Raw genomic sequence first — 19,985 nt, 5'->3', positions numbered from 1 at the left:
CCCTTCAATTTTTTAATTACTTAAAAAGGCAACTCGAACTTTTAATTTTTTACAAAGGTTTTCATTGGTAAAAAACATACGTAGCTTACGAATTAACTTACGTAACGAACTTCTATATTCGTATGTTTTTACTGCGTATATGAGGGGGTTCAACCTTTGTTGATGCCTCGCTCTTTACACATAAGCTTAAATTTTGTCCCGTAAAAAGCCGTAGAATTAATAGTTGAAATTACTAAAAATACTTTAGCGTAAAGAGTGAGGTATAACGAGGAGGTAAACCCCTCATATGCGTAATAATTTTTGTTTGTTTTAATTTTTAATGCTACTCCTTACTTTCAGTAGAAAAAACTTTTCATATTTATTTTTTCATTGTTTTTTCAAATAATGCTAGAAAATCCTACGCCCCCTTCATTGGAATTCTCTTCCCCCATGATAAGTTCCTCCATGGAAATATCATCCCACGAACCCCCCCCCCCTCAACTCTCCCCCTATACCCAAAAAATCCCCCTCAAATCGTCTGTACACTTCCCAGTAACCATTACTATGTGCAAACACAGGTCAAAGTTTGTAACTTGTAGCCCCTCCCACGGGGACTGCGGGGGAATAAGTCGTCCCTACAGACATAGTTATTAAGTTTTTCGACTATGGTGAATAAAATGGCTATTTCGAAATTTTGATCCGGAGCCTTTTGGGAAAAAATGAGCATGGGAGGGGGCCTAGGTGCCCTCCAATTTTTGGTCACTTAAAAAGGGCACTAGAACTTTTAATTTATGTTAGAATGAGCCCTCTCGCGACATTCTAGGACCAATAAGTTGATACGATTGCCCCTGGGGAAAAAAAAACAAACAAAAAAACAAAAAAAAAACAAATAAACACGCATCCGTGATCTGTCTTCTGGCAAAAAATTAGAAATTCCACATTTTTGTAGATAGGAGCTTGAAACATCTACAATAAGGTTCTCTGATACGCTGAATCTGATGGTGTCATTTTTGTTAAGATCCTATGACTTTTAGGGGGTGTTTCTCCTTATTTTCTAAAATGAGGCAAATTTTCTCAGGCTCTTAACTTTTGATGGGTATAACTGACCTTGATGAAATGTATATATTTAAAATCAGCATTAAAATGCGATTCTTTTGATGTAACTATTGGTATCAAAATTCCATTTTTTAGAGTTTCGGTTACTATTGAGCTGGGTCGCTCCTTACTACGGTTTGTTACCACGAACTGTTTGACCATTAAGAAGTTTATTTCCGGCAGACTAGATCAGCCTAATATGAAAGTAATATGTTTAAAATAAGGTTTATACAACTGTGTTTTATATTTAAATATATAATGTTCATCAAGAATTAATTATAAATATATAATGTTCATCAATGTTCATCAAGAAATTGATGAACATTGTTTTGTTTGGAATTAAATACGGTCTATATATATTAACGCTTGACGCTACTCTAAAAGTTCATAAGAAATATTTAACATCATATCTCAATAACCTCGTCGCTTAAAGATGCTTGAAAAATGACACAAAAGAGAGAAATCAGGTGATAAAGAGGCTTAGAGATATCTGATGATAATGATGAAGATAGTTAATTATGATTACTCCCTTATCAGGTAACCTCCTGACCCATTGAAATTTCTGCCATTTATATTCGAATTTTCTTATACAAAACCGTCACCTATTATAGTTTTCAGGAAATGAAATTTCTTAGAGATGCCACTGTAAATGCTGGAATCAAGAGCTAGAGCTAAACCTAAGCTTAGTATCTGTCATTTTATGGCCACTTGTCTTGTGAAATTATTGTTTAATTACTAGGAATTGTTTAAAGCCTAATTATCCTTTCAAGTAGTCCACTTGTTTCTTGCAATTTTTAGTTGTTCCTTTTTTTGGCTGGTAGCTGTTTTCCACTCTAAAGATTTTGTTTTGGAGTAATTAAAAATAATATGACATCATTGTTAAATGACATATTGTAAGTATTGTTATTATTATACGAAATATTGTAAGAGAGAATCCTAAAGATTCCATGGGTGTCCACTTTACAATGATGTGTTTCTGTGGTTGCAAAGGACTGTAAGTGAAAACTGTCTTTAATCAACCAATAATATGTTTTTACGGACCAGTATCCGGTATTTCGATTTATTTGCCACCTTTGGACTTTTGATTTTGTCACACAATCATCCGCTGTATTTTTTTAAGCATTGTAAATGATTTGTAGGCCAAACCAAAGAAAGAAATTATATAAAACTTATTTATTCAATGATTAGTTATTGAAAATAAATCGAATTAAATTATTATTAACCTATCTCCAAATGGATCCACCATTTATTGTTTCATATCCTTGATGAGCTTTTGAAGAAAAGATGAAATTGTCCGTCTGAACTTACCATAATAGGAGCTTTCAGTTTGAGCTTGAGGTTTACCAACAGTATATATCGCAACACGTGTGACTGCGACTTCCAGTTCCTTGATTGACGAAGCTTACTCCTCTCTTAATGTGGTGTAAAACTTTGAGTTATTATAGGATCTAACATACTCTTTTCTTACCTTTCCTATATTCAATTCTAAGTAGATACTTAGTCAACGGCCTCATACTTTGGATTCGGCTCCCTTTAAATTTGGTGAAAATGATTTAACCCTTATTTAAATTCTATTTTGAGCTTAATAAAACTTTTATTTTTTATGTACACGCTGTATCTCTTTTTGCTTCCAGATCTAAACAAAAATTACTCCGTCGAATCAATGCATGATATCAGGCAATAAGGTCTTTCCAAGAACTAGAGAAGGAATAATAACCATAGAAGAAATTCATCATTAAATGCAGCTGCTGCACATCTTCAAAGTTTCAAAATTTATAGGCATATTTATAATTCATTGAATCGAAAGGCATCCTTAGTTTTACTGCCTACAAAAAATTTTAAAATCGGGATATAACTTTCGGAAAAACTGACAAGTGATTAATTTCATCCTTAGTTCTTCTTGCATTCCTCCAAATTTGGTGGTTTAAGGGAGGGTTGCTCAGGGCAAATATATCATCCAAGATGCATTTACCTTTTATGTTGCTACTGTCAAAAAGCAACTACTTCTTCAGTAAGCTTATCTTTTAAAAAGAATATAAAATCTTGCCTAACTTCCCTGAATTTGATGGCTCTAAAACCAGTTTTGGATACTATAGTGCCTAGACTTGTTAATGGGTTAAAAGATTTACCATATTTTGGTCGTTTATTTGTCTACCCATCAAGATAATCAGACTAATTATTCAACAAGATATTCAAACTCATTCTTCCATAAAATATTTCTTCTTAGACTAGAATTGTAATTTTTCTGAATGTAACCACTCAGGAATGGTTCTTCCGGTTCACCAGATAGAGCTTTATTAATCGCTTCACATAAAAATAAACATTACAGTTATTCTAATAATTATCGGCTAACAAATTTACTGTCTGTGTTTAGTGAAACTTTAAGGGCATTATTTCCTGGTCTACATGTCTTTTTAAAAGTAGAAGAAGTCTCTCATGAATTTCAGTTTAGGTTCTTGGCTAAGCATTCATCAGAAGTCTAAGATGCCATAGTTTTAAGTTTCTGCATTCAGCTTTTGTTTCGGGTCTTATTCGTGTTACTATATTTTTGTATGACTGGAATGCTTTCCATTCGTTGACCAACCGAACTCTTCTTTCTAATTTGTTTCATTACGGATAGGAAGGAAAGCTAGCACTTGGTTTTACTTCTTTGTGTCTGGAATGGTAATCTCCGTGGATCCTTTTTTTCTGTTTACCTTCTCAAGCTAAGGCTGAGGTCCCGCAAGGATCATTTCTAGGACCAGTCCTGATTTTTTTTCTAATCTGTGCTAAGCCTCTTATTGTTGCAGTCACGAAGCTTAAAGGAGAGTTCATTGTTGTCTTTTTCACTCGAATCTTTAAATTCCCAAGAATGTGGATCACATCAAAAGAAAAGGACATTCTAGCTGCTTTAGAGGATGACAGTTCCCTCTGCACTGCATCTCAAACTGATCAGGAGGTCCGCAAAGCATTTGTTGTTCCGTTTGAGAGAGAGATTCTATGGTTTGAAGCTAATTGTCTGGCCCGAAATGTACCCAAGTCGAGCTTCTTCATACCCATGACAATTTTTCCTCCTCAACCTCCTCCCCCTCAACTATCTGCAGCTTACCTTTAAAGGGGCCTTTAAAGGGGCAGCTTACCTTTCATAAGAGCCAGTGACTGATAAGTCTATGTTCTAAGTTTTGTTTTTTATCTGAACTTCTCCTTTATGCATCATATTATTATAATTAAAATCGAGATTTCAGCAAAGCATTGAGTACTTAGAATGCTCAAACATATTTTTCCTGGTCACTTCAAAACATTGTTTGTTTGTCTGATTTACTCTTGCGTTTATTAATGCTCTTCTATATAGATGTAAACTTTATCTTACTCTTTAATACTATTTTCTATGGTACATAAAAAGCAAGGAACCTTAAGCGGTTACTAGATTTGGACTTGCTTCACGTTCTCTTATATTCATCTTTTTTTCCTGCTACATGGTAATGTTCATGCGATCGCCAAAACTAGTCCATTTCTTGCCTCTGATAATCCTACTTATCATATTTGTAATCCTGACAACATTCAGATTCTATCACCCCAGCAGTCAAATCTTCCATAATTCTTCTCTGATCTCATCGGTCTTTTCTACTACAGGAATTTTTCTGCCTGAATCAGCTGAGAAGCTTAGGCCGTTTAGTGTCTTCAGAAGGATAGTAAAAATAATTATTTTTTATTATTTATTTCATTTTTCTTACTTTAAAGTTTTATTGGTTGTAAAGCAATCTGTTTAATTCCTCTGTGATGGGGACGCCTAGGGACCCAATTTGAAATGTATGTTAGTCTTGTTTACTGGATACAGCTTTTTGTTCTGGCCTGTTTTTTTGGTGGCCAATCAGTCTTGGGTGGTTGTCTACTTTTTTTAAGGTGACTTCTTTTCTTCTTTTCTTTCTCATTGCACTCCCAACCATAAGGCCTTTTGAGGTGAAAATGACAAAATTTTTGTCTTCTATTGTTTTCATTGTTTGTTGAAATGGTTTTATAATATATCTATCTATTTATTCATCGTTCAGAAGAATTAATTATAACACAGATTAAATAACGTAATTAGAAATTCACGAAAATTAGAACTAGTTTCAAAACAAAAATGTACTTTTGGTTGTTACTATAGTTTAGAAATCTATTGCATTGCAAAAACATTGAATTTTTATATAATTTTTAGAAGCCCTTTGCAAATATCTATTTTCCCCATGTCACTCTGCCTGTATTATGCCTAAGCCCTTCTCCAATCTAGGTATTATAAGGAGATAGAGAATGTTTTCAATGTATTAGGTTTAGATATTTTCCCTTATCTCCAATGCGGTCTATTGTGATTTATTGGTATTTTTTCTTTGAATTTACGGGGACACATCTGTTGGCATAGTTTCTAGCTCTATTGGCAAATATTTAAAACCAATATTAATTAAATCAAGATATGTAGGATTTTTCATACCATATTGTTAGCCCTGCTTTTTTAAAAGAAAAAACGGGATTTGTCACCAATAAAATTTAAGTGTAATCAATATAAAAGTCTTTCCAGTTGGGTAGTAGAAAGTAGTAAGGTCAAAGGCCTTATATAGATCCCGATTATGAGAATCTAGTTCTATTTGCCATAGCTGAAACGTCACCAAAGGATATGGTCATCTTTGGTGAATTAATTTTTCAAATTAATAGTTTTTCTTTATTTTGTTATGTTTCTGATTTTTCAATTTTTTTACATGTTCTCTGTTTCTTAATTTTCTTTAGAATTATTAAGCATTATTGTAACACTTGTGTTTATGGATTAATAGCTTTTCAGTAAAATTATTATTATTGTAGCAAAAGCAATTATACCATGTTTTAATGTATTCTAACGGCTAAACGTACATGCTAACGGCATTGTGAAAATTAATTTAACAAAATTCAAATAAATAGTTATTTACATGGTAGGTCAAAAAATCTGTTGATTAAATATATTTTAAGCCTTTGTTCATTTCTAAAGCAAAATAATACCTGATTTAATTTCCTTTATATATAATACAAAGTTGATACCGCGTTTTTGGCTTTGCACAAGCCTTTCGGAAAGAAAACATATTTTAACAATCATTTTGCATGCGTTTTACTACTACTACTGCTACTAACAATTCACAGCAGCACCAAGCCGTCTGAAGTCAACACAGCTACGCAGGCTCCTCCTCCATCCCAAACTATTCAAAGCCTTGATCTTTAAACCTCTCGGGAAGTTTTCCATTTCCTTTAGATCTTTCCATATGACTTCCTTCCATCCCAGACGAGATCGACAAGCTTTCCCGTTTAGCTCTAGACGGTTGGGAGAATGAGACAGTCTTTGGCAATCTGTCAGCGTTCATACGGAAGAACGTTCCTTAGTCATATCAAACTTTGATTCATTACAGCCCTAAAAAGCAGGATTGAACCACATTTTTCGTACAGCAAACTATCTGAAAATTGTACGTTTTAAGTAATATAATTACATTTGCACCGGAGGAACAAAAAGTAGTAGAGATATAATCGCAGCAGCGAGTATAACATAGTTTCGGAAGTATTGTGACAGGGAAACACATATATCAAGCCATATCCAGAAGGAGAGGTTAAGGGGTTTGAACCCCTCCCCCCGAAATTTTATATCCGATTCGTAAAAGTGTAATGTAACAAAAATGAATATAAACAAATTTTTATTTTTTTATTATTACGAATAGCGGTAAGCATCAATGCTTGTCACAAAAATACAAAAACACAAAATCATAATACTAATCTAAAGTAAATTGGCAACAACAAACTAAACAGCAAAAACTCCTAAATAAAACGAAACTACACAACAAAAGCGTCTAAATAAAAAGGCGTATTTACTAATGCAATCTTAAGAATTTGAACATTCTCTGCCTCGACAACCTCCAAAGGCATACCATTTCATGGTCCGGCAACTCTACTAACGAAAGATAAATGACCAATTGTTTTTAGTGGTTTTGGGGGATATAATTTATAAGCATGCTGACGAGTAGAATGATAATGGCTAAATTAAAAAAATACATTTGAATCAACATCATCCACTCCTTTAATTATACGAAACTCATTTACAAGGTCATTGCGATGTCAACGAAACTTCAACAACGGGAGTTGAAGCCTAGAAAGTCTCTGCGGATAGGAAAGGCGCTGAAGGTATGGGACCAATCTTTTGGCCCTTCTCTGAACCTTTTCTATCCTATGCTCATCCGATAGACTTAATGGAAACCAAACAGAAGTATTATACTCAAGAAGAGGGTGGACCATTGATTTGTATAGTAGTAAGAAATTACGAAGGTTAAACCTACTAAAGCTTCTCCTTATAGGCGATAAACGATGATTTGCATTCTTTACAATTTCCGAAACATGCTTATCAAATTTCAATTGGGTATCAAAGTAAACGTCAATGTCACGCACTATTTCGTTAGAAGGGATTCGTATGCCAGACAGCTGGTAAGTATGCACAGGTGGGAGTTTACGAGCATAGTGTAGAACAACACACTTAGAAGGGTTTATGAACATGGAATTAGATTCGCACCAGTAAGTTAGAGAGTCAAGATCCTCCTGTAAAAGTTGCACATCGCTTTGGTCTCATACTGGTAGATAAAGTTTTACATCATTCGCGAACATATTGACAGTAGAATGCTGAACAGAGGAAGGCAGATCATTAATAAATGAACAAAATAAAATTTGACCCAGGCAGCTACCCTGGGGGAATCCGCTTAACACATCAATTGAGGATGACATAGCTTCACCAACAACAACCTGTTGAGTTCGTCCATTTAGATAATCAGCAATAAAAGCAATTGTTTTTTTACCCAATTTATAAGCTGCACATTTTTTAAGAAGGATGGGTATTGAGACTTTGTCGAATGCCTTCGAGAAGTCGATGTAAATGCAGTCAAAGGGTATAGCTAAATCGGCAAAACGTTGCAAATACAAAATAAACTCAACAAGCTGAGTGTTACAAGACTTATTTTTTCTAAAACCATGCAGAGCAGGATTCCAAAGATGATTTCCGTCAAAATACTTTTAAACGCGTGAAACAATCAACTTTTCCATTACTCGGCAAAAAATAGACGTAATTGAAATCGGCTGATAGTTTTTAAAATCCGACTTGGAACCACTTTTGTGAAGTGGCTTTACCAAGGCCTTCTTCCATCCTGACGGACACAGTCCATGCGCCAAAGATAATTTAAATACATAGGTAAATAGTTTTGCAATTTCATGAGCAATTTGTCTTAAAATTATGTTCGGGAAACCGTCTATATCCGGCGCTTTAGACTTATCCAATTTTATAATAATAGTATAAACTTCAGTCCATGAGAAATCCGAATCATCAAATGGAACAAGACCGACGCAATCGACTCTACTTGAGATGCAAAATTAGCTTCATTTGAATGAATTGGCTGTGTTTTAACAAAAACTGAAGAAAAAATTTGGTTAAAAATAAGAGCCTTCTCAGAATCACTATCGATCTTTTGATGTGTATCCTGATGTGTGAACGTAGATGTAGATGGTCCAAGGTTAGGCTTATTCCTATTTACATATTTCCAAAATATTTTAGGTGATGGGGTGCTTTAGTGAATAATACGCGACTCAAGCTCTTCACGATTAGCCCTAAGAAGCCGAGTGACCTTGTTTCTCGCTAGTGAGTACGCATACCATTCACCTGGACCCTTTTGTAACTGAGTATCCAAGTGCCCTTGTCTGACTACTTTGCTATGTCGCGACTCAATATACGACCGCCAAAGACTATTTTTTCACGTATTGCTTGGAGTATGTGTCTCGGAAGATTAGGATTATTTCTATGACCAGAAAAATTCTTCACCAAAGGAACAAATTTATCCCTACATTCCCTCAACACTATTTTTTACAAAATCAAACGCGGTGTCCGGAGAAATATGATTATTTTTTAGGTCATACATGATATTAATTGACGAAACAAATTGTCGCTTTAATTCATAATTGGCTTTAGCATAATCATGCCGATAAAACTCAAAACCTCTCTGTTGAGCATCAATATTCATGTAAATATCTAAGACAACGTGATCACTTTTACCTAAGGGTGGACTGAAATCTATACTCAAAATATCATCGATTGACTTGGTAATAACCAGATCTAAAATCGATGGAATAGCATCATTCCTGGCATGAGTTGGCCTATCAAAATGTTGGTATAAGTACAGATCATTCAATCTATCTAAAAATTGCTGCTCATACGATGAAGTGGACAAACTCATACTATGCACACTCCAATCTATCAAAGGTAAATTGAAATCACCTAGAATAAGGAACTTTGAACTACGACCAACAAGACGAGAATTACACGCTAGAATATTGGTATTATCAACTGGACTCAATAATTTCACAGTAGGACTACGATAAAAAGCTGCAATACACATGTAAGTACTATTATAAGGCAATTTAACATCAATCAAAAGACACTCTGACACTGAGTCTACTAACGAATCAACAACCACAGGAAACTTAATAGAACCATGAATATAAATACAAATCTTTCTTTTAGCTGAATTATTAGATATTAAATTATATTGTGGTAGCGACTGAAAATAAATAGACAGGCCACTGAAATGTTTTGGTAAAACTTCGGCAACAACAACTAAATGTGGTTTACGTTGCTTTATTAGCTCACTAAACTCTTCCCATCAAGGTGACAGGCAGTCTGCATTTGTATATGTCACCAAAAATTTATCACTCTGGCACTTCAACTTTTTAGGGAGTCACTCTTCCATGCTCGTGTAGCTATTTGGGGTTTCACGAAAAGAGTTATTATTCACGAGGGTTAGTCCGTTTTTGCTACGTTTTATTTTCCAGTTAGTTTCGCCAGTGTCCAATTTTGATTTCAGCTACTGTTTCAGGGCATCGTACTTTTTTTCTCCACAGTTCAATGGTAGTACGATCATGAGAGAATTTGAACAAGTGGTATGTAGCTTTGATACTAGCAGTCTCGGAAATCAGAAAGAAACAAGCTGTATCTCGTGTTACCGGTGTCTTAAAAATCAACTTAATAGACCTGATCTTATTAGGTGTATGTTTCCCAATTCTAACTGATTAGCTACATTTCGCAGGGCAAAGTACAAGTAGCTTGTCGTTTAAAAAGTTGTAATTGGTCTGGTTTTATTGTAGCGTCTTCAGCTAAACCAAACACGATCAGGTTTTTTGTTTTTCCACAAAATCTGACACATAAAATGAACTTAAGTTCGAGCTACTGACACTGATTTCCTTGTACTTTTTCACAAATTTTTCATTTAGGCTTTTTTCCAAGCTCTGAAACTTCACTCCTGTTAGGTTCTCGGTAAAATACTGGACGTCGGAAAGTGTGCACCTATTTTTTAGGTCATTCTCGATTTCAGCTACTTTCCGTTGGATAAGTTCTAATAAAGCACAAAACTTATCCTCCATCGCCTTAAATGACGTATGAATTTCACCCCTCAAAATATCTTTAATTTCTGCAGATGTCAGTCCTTGGTTGATCGAGTTTTTCTGTTGTTTACATATGGGCAGAACCGAAGTGACCCGAAACTCCGAGTCATTTTTGTGAATAAGTTGTATGCTGGCTTTGTCATTTCCAAGCATACGATGCATACCCAGGATTCCCATGAGTCGCAAAGCAATTCAAAATTGTCATCTTGCAATTTGGAGTCACAACATTTGCACTCATGAACACCTTTTTTAGGCGAATGTCTGGTCTTTTTTGGGCAACTGTGTTAGACGATCCTTTATTTTTCTCCATAACTCTACCGTTCTAATATTGACAACAGTGGCGCGCGCGATAAGTTTGAAACCAAACGTTCCCATGGACTAATTAAAACAAGGGAGAAGAAAAGATTAACCGGTTGGATATAAAATCTTTTGCTTCAAGTTGTAATTTTCTTGTGAGTATTGGTGATTCTTTGTATTTCTGTGATTACTTTACCATATTATACTTTAGACAATCGTGATTGCAGCTGAATACTTCAGTTACCTGACCAGGGTTTACCTGGTCCCACCCAAAATTTCCATCCCCCTTACTCTCAACCTCTAATTGGAATTCTCCCTAATGGACAAAGTGTAACAATATATACGCCAGGAGATCTCCAGAGAAGCTCAACTCAACCAATTGTTACTGCAAGCCATAACTCAATCCCGCCACCCCAAAGTTATATTACACGTCCCACCTACCCAAGCTACTCCATCCCGACCTCAAACAAATTTTCTGCACTCAATGAAGAGAGTTATCCAGCATTACCCTCTTATGGCAGTGATGAAGAGCTCAGAACATCTGCAAATCCAATGGAAATAGAAGGTATCATAACGCATGAAAATGGATCAGTATTACCAAGACTAGGACAGAATCCAAACATTGGTATAAAAAGGAGAGATTTGTCTCCAGATAGTGAAAATGGTGTAAATACAAAGTGTAAACAAAGGAAAGCTGCAGCACCTCAAGCAGAATACACTAACAAGGATACACCAAGCTTGCCAGAGCAAGAACAGTATAAAGTGTTAATAGAAATCGTAATTGCAGAAAATGGGAAAACATTTCCCCCTGATCATGAAATAGCAAAGTCAATCCAGATAACATTGAAAAATTCAAAATTTGAGCTTGAAGTAAAGAAAGAAAGAATGAATATGTTCTTATATCTACAAGGGGAGAATGATAGTGAAAATATTCTTTCCATTAGCACACTCTGCAACATATCTGTAATAACTAAACGAATACAACCTACAGTAAGAGGAATAATTAAAGGTATCCCTCTTAACCTAACCATAGAGGAAATCAAGGAAAGCTTACAATCTCCTACAGCTGTACAAGACGCTATAAGGCAGAAGAGATGTAATAAAGAATCCAAAAAACTTGAAGACAGTCTTGCTATATTAGTTGTATTTGAGGGTAGGACCCTACCACCAAATGTTTGGTGCTTTGGAAGAAAAAGGGAGGTATACCAGTACTATCGCAGAGTACTTCAGTGTCACAAGTGCCAGAAATATGGACCCACTCAAAAAGAATGCAGAGCTAAAGAGTCAGTCTGTTTGAGGTGCTCAGAGAAACACCAATCAGGCCAGTGCCCACTGAAAACAATAGACCCAGCAATTAGACAAAAATCATATTCATGTGCCAATTGTGGCGGAAGCCACTCATCAACATCCAACTTATGCCCAGTAAGACAACAAAACCAAGGAATCCTCCAAGTGGCCGAAAAATATCAAATAGGATTCCGTATGGCACAGGTAGCCTATAAAAGCTATGCAGACGTTCTAAATAAGAAGAGATTTCATAATAATAAGTTTAATCAGACTGCACCAAACCAAACTACTGAAAGACTCATTGCATCATCAAAAACAGAAGTAGCTGAAAGGTTAGTAATTGGTCTACTTTGCAGCCCAGATCTTATAAATTTATCAAGCCTAAGCTTACCAGCTCGAATTGAAAAACTCTGCAAATTGGTAAAAGAATTAAATTTAGGGGACCTTAATGAACAAAAGATTTCAAGTGTCTGTTTACTTAATAGAGCCTCATTAGGTAACCACCATGGCCCTTAAAATACTGTCTTGGAATGCTCAATCTATAGGAAAGGAAAAAAAGGATATTATTCTTGACCACTGCCAGGAAAATTCTATAGATATAATATGTATCCAGGAAACTTGGCTACAACCCCATATGAGAAAGAACTTTAGAAACTATAATGTCATCAGGAAAGACAGAACTAATGGCACCAAAGGAGGAGTAATTATTTGTTTAAAAAATAACATTCATTTTACTAGAATTGAGCCAAAAATCGAAGAAAACCCTCAATGGAATTTGGAAATTACTGGATGTAAAATTATTCAAGATAATGGCAGTTTTTTAAATATATTCAATGTATACAATGCCAATGGAAGCAATCCCATTGTTGGAGACATAATGAAAAAACTATACCAATTGATCCCAAATAATGAGGACCTAATTATAGTGGGTGATTTCAATGCCCACAGTAAAGTATGGTGTAAGTGCGATTTGATTAACCCATCTGGAAGAAGCTTGGAAAAGTTGCTGCTTGATACCAACATATGCCTGATAACACCAAAAGGACTACCCACCAGATGTAATCCCCTTTCTCAAATTAGAACTACAATTGACCTGATTATGACCAGTCCTAACATAGCAGGTATAACATCCATTTGTATCCCATCTGATACTTTACTATTTAGTGACCATTCTCCTATCCATTTGGCAATAGAGTCTAATAGACAAACCAATAGTAGATCATTTTCAGCAAGTCATGGTAACAGATTCAGGTTCCAGGTAAAAAGGGCTAACTGGTCCCATTTTAAATACAATTTAAATCTAATTCCCATAAAAAATATCTTGACTACAGATACCTTTATTGATGACAAAATCCTCCTATTTCAGAATAAACTATTAGAAATTGCAAAGACTTCTATGCCATTTACTGCAAGCACTAATAAGAGGGTAAAAAGCAGCATTTGGTGGAACAGAGAGTGTGAAGAGTCAAAAAAGGAATATAAGAAACAAAGCAGAATATATTCGGCTGCAACTACTTTACCTAATCTGATTCAAATGAAAAAATCATATGCAAAATTTAAAAAATCAGTTTCAGCTGCAAAAAATAAAAGCATCAGAGATTTTATGGAGCACCTTGATTTCAAAACTCCAGCAAACAAAGTCTATTCCTTTGTAAGACACATGATGAACAAGCCCTCTCCAAAAAGTAATAACCCTCCTATGATTTACAACAACATTCCTCTTCTCACTGAAGCACAAAGAGCTGAAGCAAGCTTAGAGTTCCTCAGCCAAACTATGGGTAAAATGGATCATGATAAAACTGGAATCATTTGCCAAAACTCAAAGATCAACAGACTCTCCAGAAGAGAACTACATGAGCCATACAATAAGCCATTTACACTAGCAGAAATACAACATGTTATATCTTATCTTCCAAAAACTGCTCCGGGATCTGACATGATATTTCCTCAGTTTATTTCCAATCTCAATGATGAGTGGATATCATGCCTGCTTGACTTAATCAACCAAGCATGGGATATTGGCTATTTCCCAAAAATATGGAAAACAGCAACTTCAATAATGATTCCTAAAGCCAGTAAAGATAGCTCAAAGATTGAAAATCACCACTTTATAACACTTTTGCCCGTTTTTGGCAAAGTGTATGAAAGACTTATTAAAAGGAGATTGAATTGGGAAATAGAAAAAAGAAAGTTCCTCAAAGACGTCCAGTGCGGCTTTAGGAAGAATAGAAGTACCATTGACAACCTGGTGTGTTTCCAACGAGATGCCACTTATGCTATTCAGAACCAGCTAATAATGATTGCAGTATTTTTAGATGTTGAAAGTGCCTTTGATTATCTCACCCATAGACAAATTTTGAATGGTATTATTGAAAGTGGTATACGTGGAAGACTATTAAAATTTGTCAAGAGTTACCTGGAAGACCGGGAAATTCACATTAGAGTAGGAAATACCATATCTACCAGCACATTGAAGGTCAAAAGGGGTGTGCCACAGGGCTCAGCACTAGGACCTGATCTATATAACATCGGCGTGTATGATATACCACTAGATGATGGGACATTCAGAGCAAGCATATTTGCAGATGATAAAGTCTTTTGGGTCACAGGAAGAACCATCAGTGAGGTCACTAAAAGCATAAAAGCTGTATTGCAACAACTAGAGAATTGGGCAGCCAGTATTGACATCAATTTTTCTTTACATAAAACCAAAGGTATGCTTATAACTAGAAAAACTGCTATAAATGCTCCAACATTGACTTTAGGAGGTAGGAAAATTGACTATGTTAATCAAATGAAGTTTTTGGCTGTATTATTGATAGAAATCTAAATTGGAATCCTCACATAGAATACACCAAAGCAGCATGCATCAGAAGACTAAATGTTATGAAATCATTAACAAGGTCCTCTTGGGGTAGTAGAGCAAAATTCCAGATTGAATTTTACCAAAAGTATATTCGATCAAAGCTTGAATATGCTGCAGCAATTTATCAATCAGCTCCACAATCAACCCTTAAAAGACTAGACACAATCCAGAATGCAGCTCTGAGGATTTCCTTTGGAGCAAGGAACACAACACCAATTCCATTCCTGCTATCAGAAAGTGGCCTAGAAGACCTTGAAACGAGAAGAAGTTCTACAGTGTTAAAATATATCAAGAAACTATGGGCAGCTGACAGAACACATCCAGTAAAATCAAGAATAGTAAAACCAGGTATCTTTATCACAGATAACAGCCAAAAGAAACGCAATCAGAAAAATATTTTTGAGAAAGCCATTGAACTCTGCTCTCAATTTGATTACTGTTTAAAAATAACAGATATGCTAAAGGTCCCAGAAAACATGCCATTATCTCCTTGGGAACAGAGTCATCTTGAGTGTGTAAATAATATTGGTGAAGTATCCTGGTTCAATCTTGCAATCAGCTTTAGATTACACATGGCCAACTTATATAGCGACTTTGTACATATATATACAGATGGATCAAAAATTCAACATGACACACCAGTTGGGGCTGCATTTGTTATCCCTAAGCTGCAAATTACAAATCAATTTAAGTTACCAGTTGAAACATCTGTATTCCAAGCAGAAGTTATTGCTATTAAGAAAGCCTTGGAATATATAGGAACCAATCTTCAAAACTATCCAAAGATAGTTATATGTTCAGATTCTAAAGCCTCTATTGATGCCATTAGTAATGCAAATAGAAATAGGATGTCCATAATGGAAGTAATTGCTTGTTACTCTATGTTTACATCTGTCTGCAAAAAACACAAAGTAATTCTACAATGAGTACCAGCTCATGTTGGGATTGATGGTAATGAAAGAGCAGACAGAGCTGCAAAGCAGGCCACAAAAATGACAGGCCCCTTTACTGAATGTGATTCTCCCATGGAAGTTAAGGTGATTGACAAAGTAATAAAGAATCTAGATAAATTTTCTTTTGAGGAAAACCGGAATTTGTCAGGCAACTATTTTGTCACCAGCAAAACCACAAGGAGGCATGAATTAAAAATATACGACAAATTAACAAGAAAAGAGGGAGTTATTTTGTTTCGGCTAAGATCCCAACATGCAGGGGTTCAATCCTATCGTGCAAGATTTTTTGGAGAGGATGAAAATTGCAGATGTTGTAACAACGAAGAGACAATTGCACATGTTCTTCTAGATTGTGATAATTATCAACATCAAAGACAAAGTTTTGTAAAGTTCCTTACTCAGAATTCTATGCAATGTAATATAAATCTTCTTTTGGGTGGAGTGGCTGACGAAAAACTTAGTATACAAATCTTTCGACTAGTAGTTCAGTTTCTACAAAATATAGGAGTAGACAAGAAGATATAAACTAGTGTGTTACTTAAACCTGTTAGATGATGTGTATCAAGGCGAGACAATATTAGTGAAATGTTTAATTACTGTTGACCAATTTTAGCTTTGGGAGGCAAATCCACCTTCCCTTGTATTTTCAACCTTCCAGGATGATTTATTTAGAACCATTGAATGAGGACCTAAGTGACATCTGCAGTCAAGAAAGGTCCGAAATCTGCTGCTGCTGCAGCAGCTGCAGCATATGGTTTATATAGAGAATATTGCCATAGAAACTTCAAAAAGAGCTCATTCAATTGGAAATTGGGAGGGCTAGTGTCCTTTTAAATAGTCAAAAGAGATCAGAGGGCAAATGTCCCCACACCCATCATCTTCCCAAAACACTTCCAAACAAAATTTTTAAAAAGCCATTTTGTCCAATGTAGTTGAAAGCCTCAGAAACAATGTCTTGAGGGTGACAGTGCCCCCCAGTCCTCGGGTAAGGGTTGAAAGTTATGCCCTGGGGGCATAACTTACAAGGTTTTATAGAAAGTATGGTCATATAAACTTCAGAGAAGGATAGTTGGATTGGTAATTAGAAGTTCTAGTACCCTTTTAGGAGTCAAAATGGTCAGAGGGCAGTTATCCCCCCACCCACACACACATGTCTTATTGTACCTAAATGTATTGAATAGAAATGTTGAGGTTCATTTTATTTAAAATAGTCCATATATCATATAGCAATGTTTTTGGGGATGAAACAAGTCTCATTTGGTTGAAAATTTGAAGTTGTAGTTCCCCTTTAAGAGTCAAAACTTTTCGAAGGCATCTAGTCCATTGGCTTCTCCTCTTTAGAAGACGAATATGATTAAAATTGTGAGATAGAGATTTTGTTCAAGATAGTCCAGAGAACATAAATTAATAACTCTAGGGTTGCCACAACCCCCCAGTGCCCTGGGGATAGAGCTGTAAATCATGCCTTGGTGGCTTATAAGGCTTTTAGGGAATTAAATAAAAAACTAGTTTTTTTTTAACTGAAAGTAAGGAGCAACATTAAAACTTAAAACGAACAGAAATTACTCCATATATGAAATGGGTTTTCCCCTCTGTAATCTTTTGCTCTTTATGCTAAAGTTTTTAATTGTTTTAAAAATTAGAATTGTGGCAAAGAGTCAAACTTTAGTGTAAAGAGCAAGGGATTGCACTGAGGAAAATCCATTTCATATATGGAGTAATTTCTGTTCGTTTTAAGTTTTAATTTTGCTCCTTACTTTCAGTTAAAAAAACTAGTTTTTTTATTTAATTTCTGAATGTTTTTGAATTAATGCATGTTTGATTTTGGCTCTCTGCACATAAATTATTAAAATGAAATTTGCATACTAAGTCTCTTTTTTGCTAAATGGCTTTCTCTTAATTTTGATCAGCAAGATTTTGAGAAATAAGGAGTGGGGAAGGAGGCGTAGTTGCCCTCCAATTTTTCGGTTACTAAAAAAGGCAACAGAGCTTATAATTTTTAACGAACGTTTTTATTAGTAAAAAATATATGTAACTTAAGAATTAACTTACGCAAAAAACTTTTATATTCTTTTATTTTTATTATGTATATGAGGGGGTTTGTCCTCTCTTAATACCTTTCTCTTTATACTCCCAATTCTTTAAGAATGGTTGAAATTACTAAAAATACTTTAGCCTAAAGAGTGATGTATTTATCTCCTCCTAAATACCTTGCTCTTTATGCTAAAGTATTTTTAGAACTCCTCATATGTTTAATAATCTCTGTTCGTTTTAAGTTTTAATGCTATTCCTGACTTTCAATTGAAGAAACTTTTTCATGTTTATATTTTCATTGTTTTTTTTTATAGTAATGCTAGAAAATCCTGCACCCTTTTCACTGAGTTTCTCTTCCCCCATGACATATTCCTCCAAGGAAAGATACTCCCACATAGCCCCCTTCTCTCAATCCAACCCCCCAAACCAAAAGAATCCCCCTGAAAACGTCTGTACACTTCCCAATAACCATTACTGTATGTAAACACTGGTCAAAGTTTGTAATTTGCAGCCTCTCCCCCAGGGACTGTGGGGGAGTAAGTCATCCCCAAAGACACAGTTATTATGGTTTTCGACTATGCAGAACAAAATGGCTACCTCAAAATTTTGATCCGTTGACTTTGGGAAAAATGAGCGTGGGAGGGGGCTTAGATGCCCTCCAATTTATTTGTTCACTTAAAAAGGACTGTTCCAAGTTTTCACTAGAACTTTTCATTTCCATTAGAATGAGCCCTCATGCGACATTCTAGGACCACTTGGTCAATACAATGACCCCTGGGAAAAAGAAAGAAAAAAAACAACAAACAAATAAACATGTACCCATGATCTGTCTTCTTTCAAAAAGTACGAAATTCCACGTTTTTGTAGATAGGAGCTTGAACTTTTTGCTATAGGGTTCTCTTATATGCTGAATGCGATGGTGTGATTTTCGTTAAGATTCTATGAGAGGGTGTTTCCCCTATTTTCCAAAATAAGGTACATTTTCTCAGGCGCGTAACTTTTGATGACAAATATTAAATTTGATGAAACATATATATTTAAAATCAGCATGAAAATCCGATTCTTTTGATGTATCTTTCAGCATAAAAATTCCGATTTTTTGAGTTTTGTTTACTATTGAGCCGGGTCACCTCTTACTACAGTTTGTTACCACAAACTGTTTGATAGTTGGTCTTGTACAATTCAGATGGGGCTCATTTAATTTGAAATTGGAAGTTATAGTGCTCTTTTTAAGAGTCAAAAGTAATTTGGCAGCAACCAGTCCCCCCCTGCGCTTAAGGACATTCAACCAGAATTTGGACCATCATTGTTTGGAAGATATTGGCTGCAGGAAATCAAACTGGATTAGAATATGATTGAGGTGGTGAAAAAAAATTTGCCTGATATGAAACCCAAGATTCTGAACAAATTCAGTGAGCTGTTTCTAAAAACTTGGAAAAAGTAAAGGAGGTGAACGTGCATCTAAATCTAAAGTCGGATACGAAGCCAAAGTTTTTTTTTAAAGCTAGAGCTGTGCTGTTGGCTATCCGTGAAAAAGTCGAATTGGAGTTAAGCCGACTTGTGAAAATCGGAATGTTGGAAACAGTGATTGGGCTAGTCCGATTGTACTGGTAAATAAACCTAATGGCAGTCTTGGAATTTGTGGTGACTTTTAAGCCACAATTAACCCGTCTCTAAACCCAAAGGAATACAAAATGCCTACAGCAGAAGAGATTTTCGCGAATTTACAAGAGGGACAAAAGTTTTCTAAGTTAGACTTAAATGGTGCTTACCTGCAAATTGAGCAAGACGATGATTAAAAGGAGCTAGTGACTATAAACACTCCCTTAGGTCTATACCGTTACGAGCGTTTGCCTTTTGGCATTTCTGAAAGTGGTGCTACCTTTCAAGAGACCCTGGGCATAATTTTGTCTGGTTTGCCTGCTGCTCAGATAGTAGACCATGTATTAATTACCGAAAAAATGATTTTGAGCATTTAGAGAATTTACGTTCTGTTCTTGATAAGCTGCACGATTTTGTTATTCGTTTGAATT

The sequence above is a fragment of the Artemia franciscana genome, chromosome 5 (assembly GCF_032884065.1).
Source record: "Artemia franciscana chromosome 5, ASM3288406v1, whole genome shotgun sequence".
NCBI classification, from domain to species: Eukaryota; Metazoa; Arthropoda; class Branchiopoda; order Anostraca; family Artemiidae; genus Artemia; species Artemia franciscana.
The sequence above is the reverse complement of the archived record's forward strand: the minus strand, read 5'-3'. Positions refer to the sequence as shown.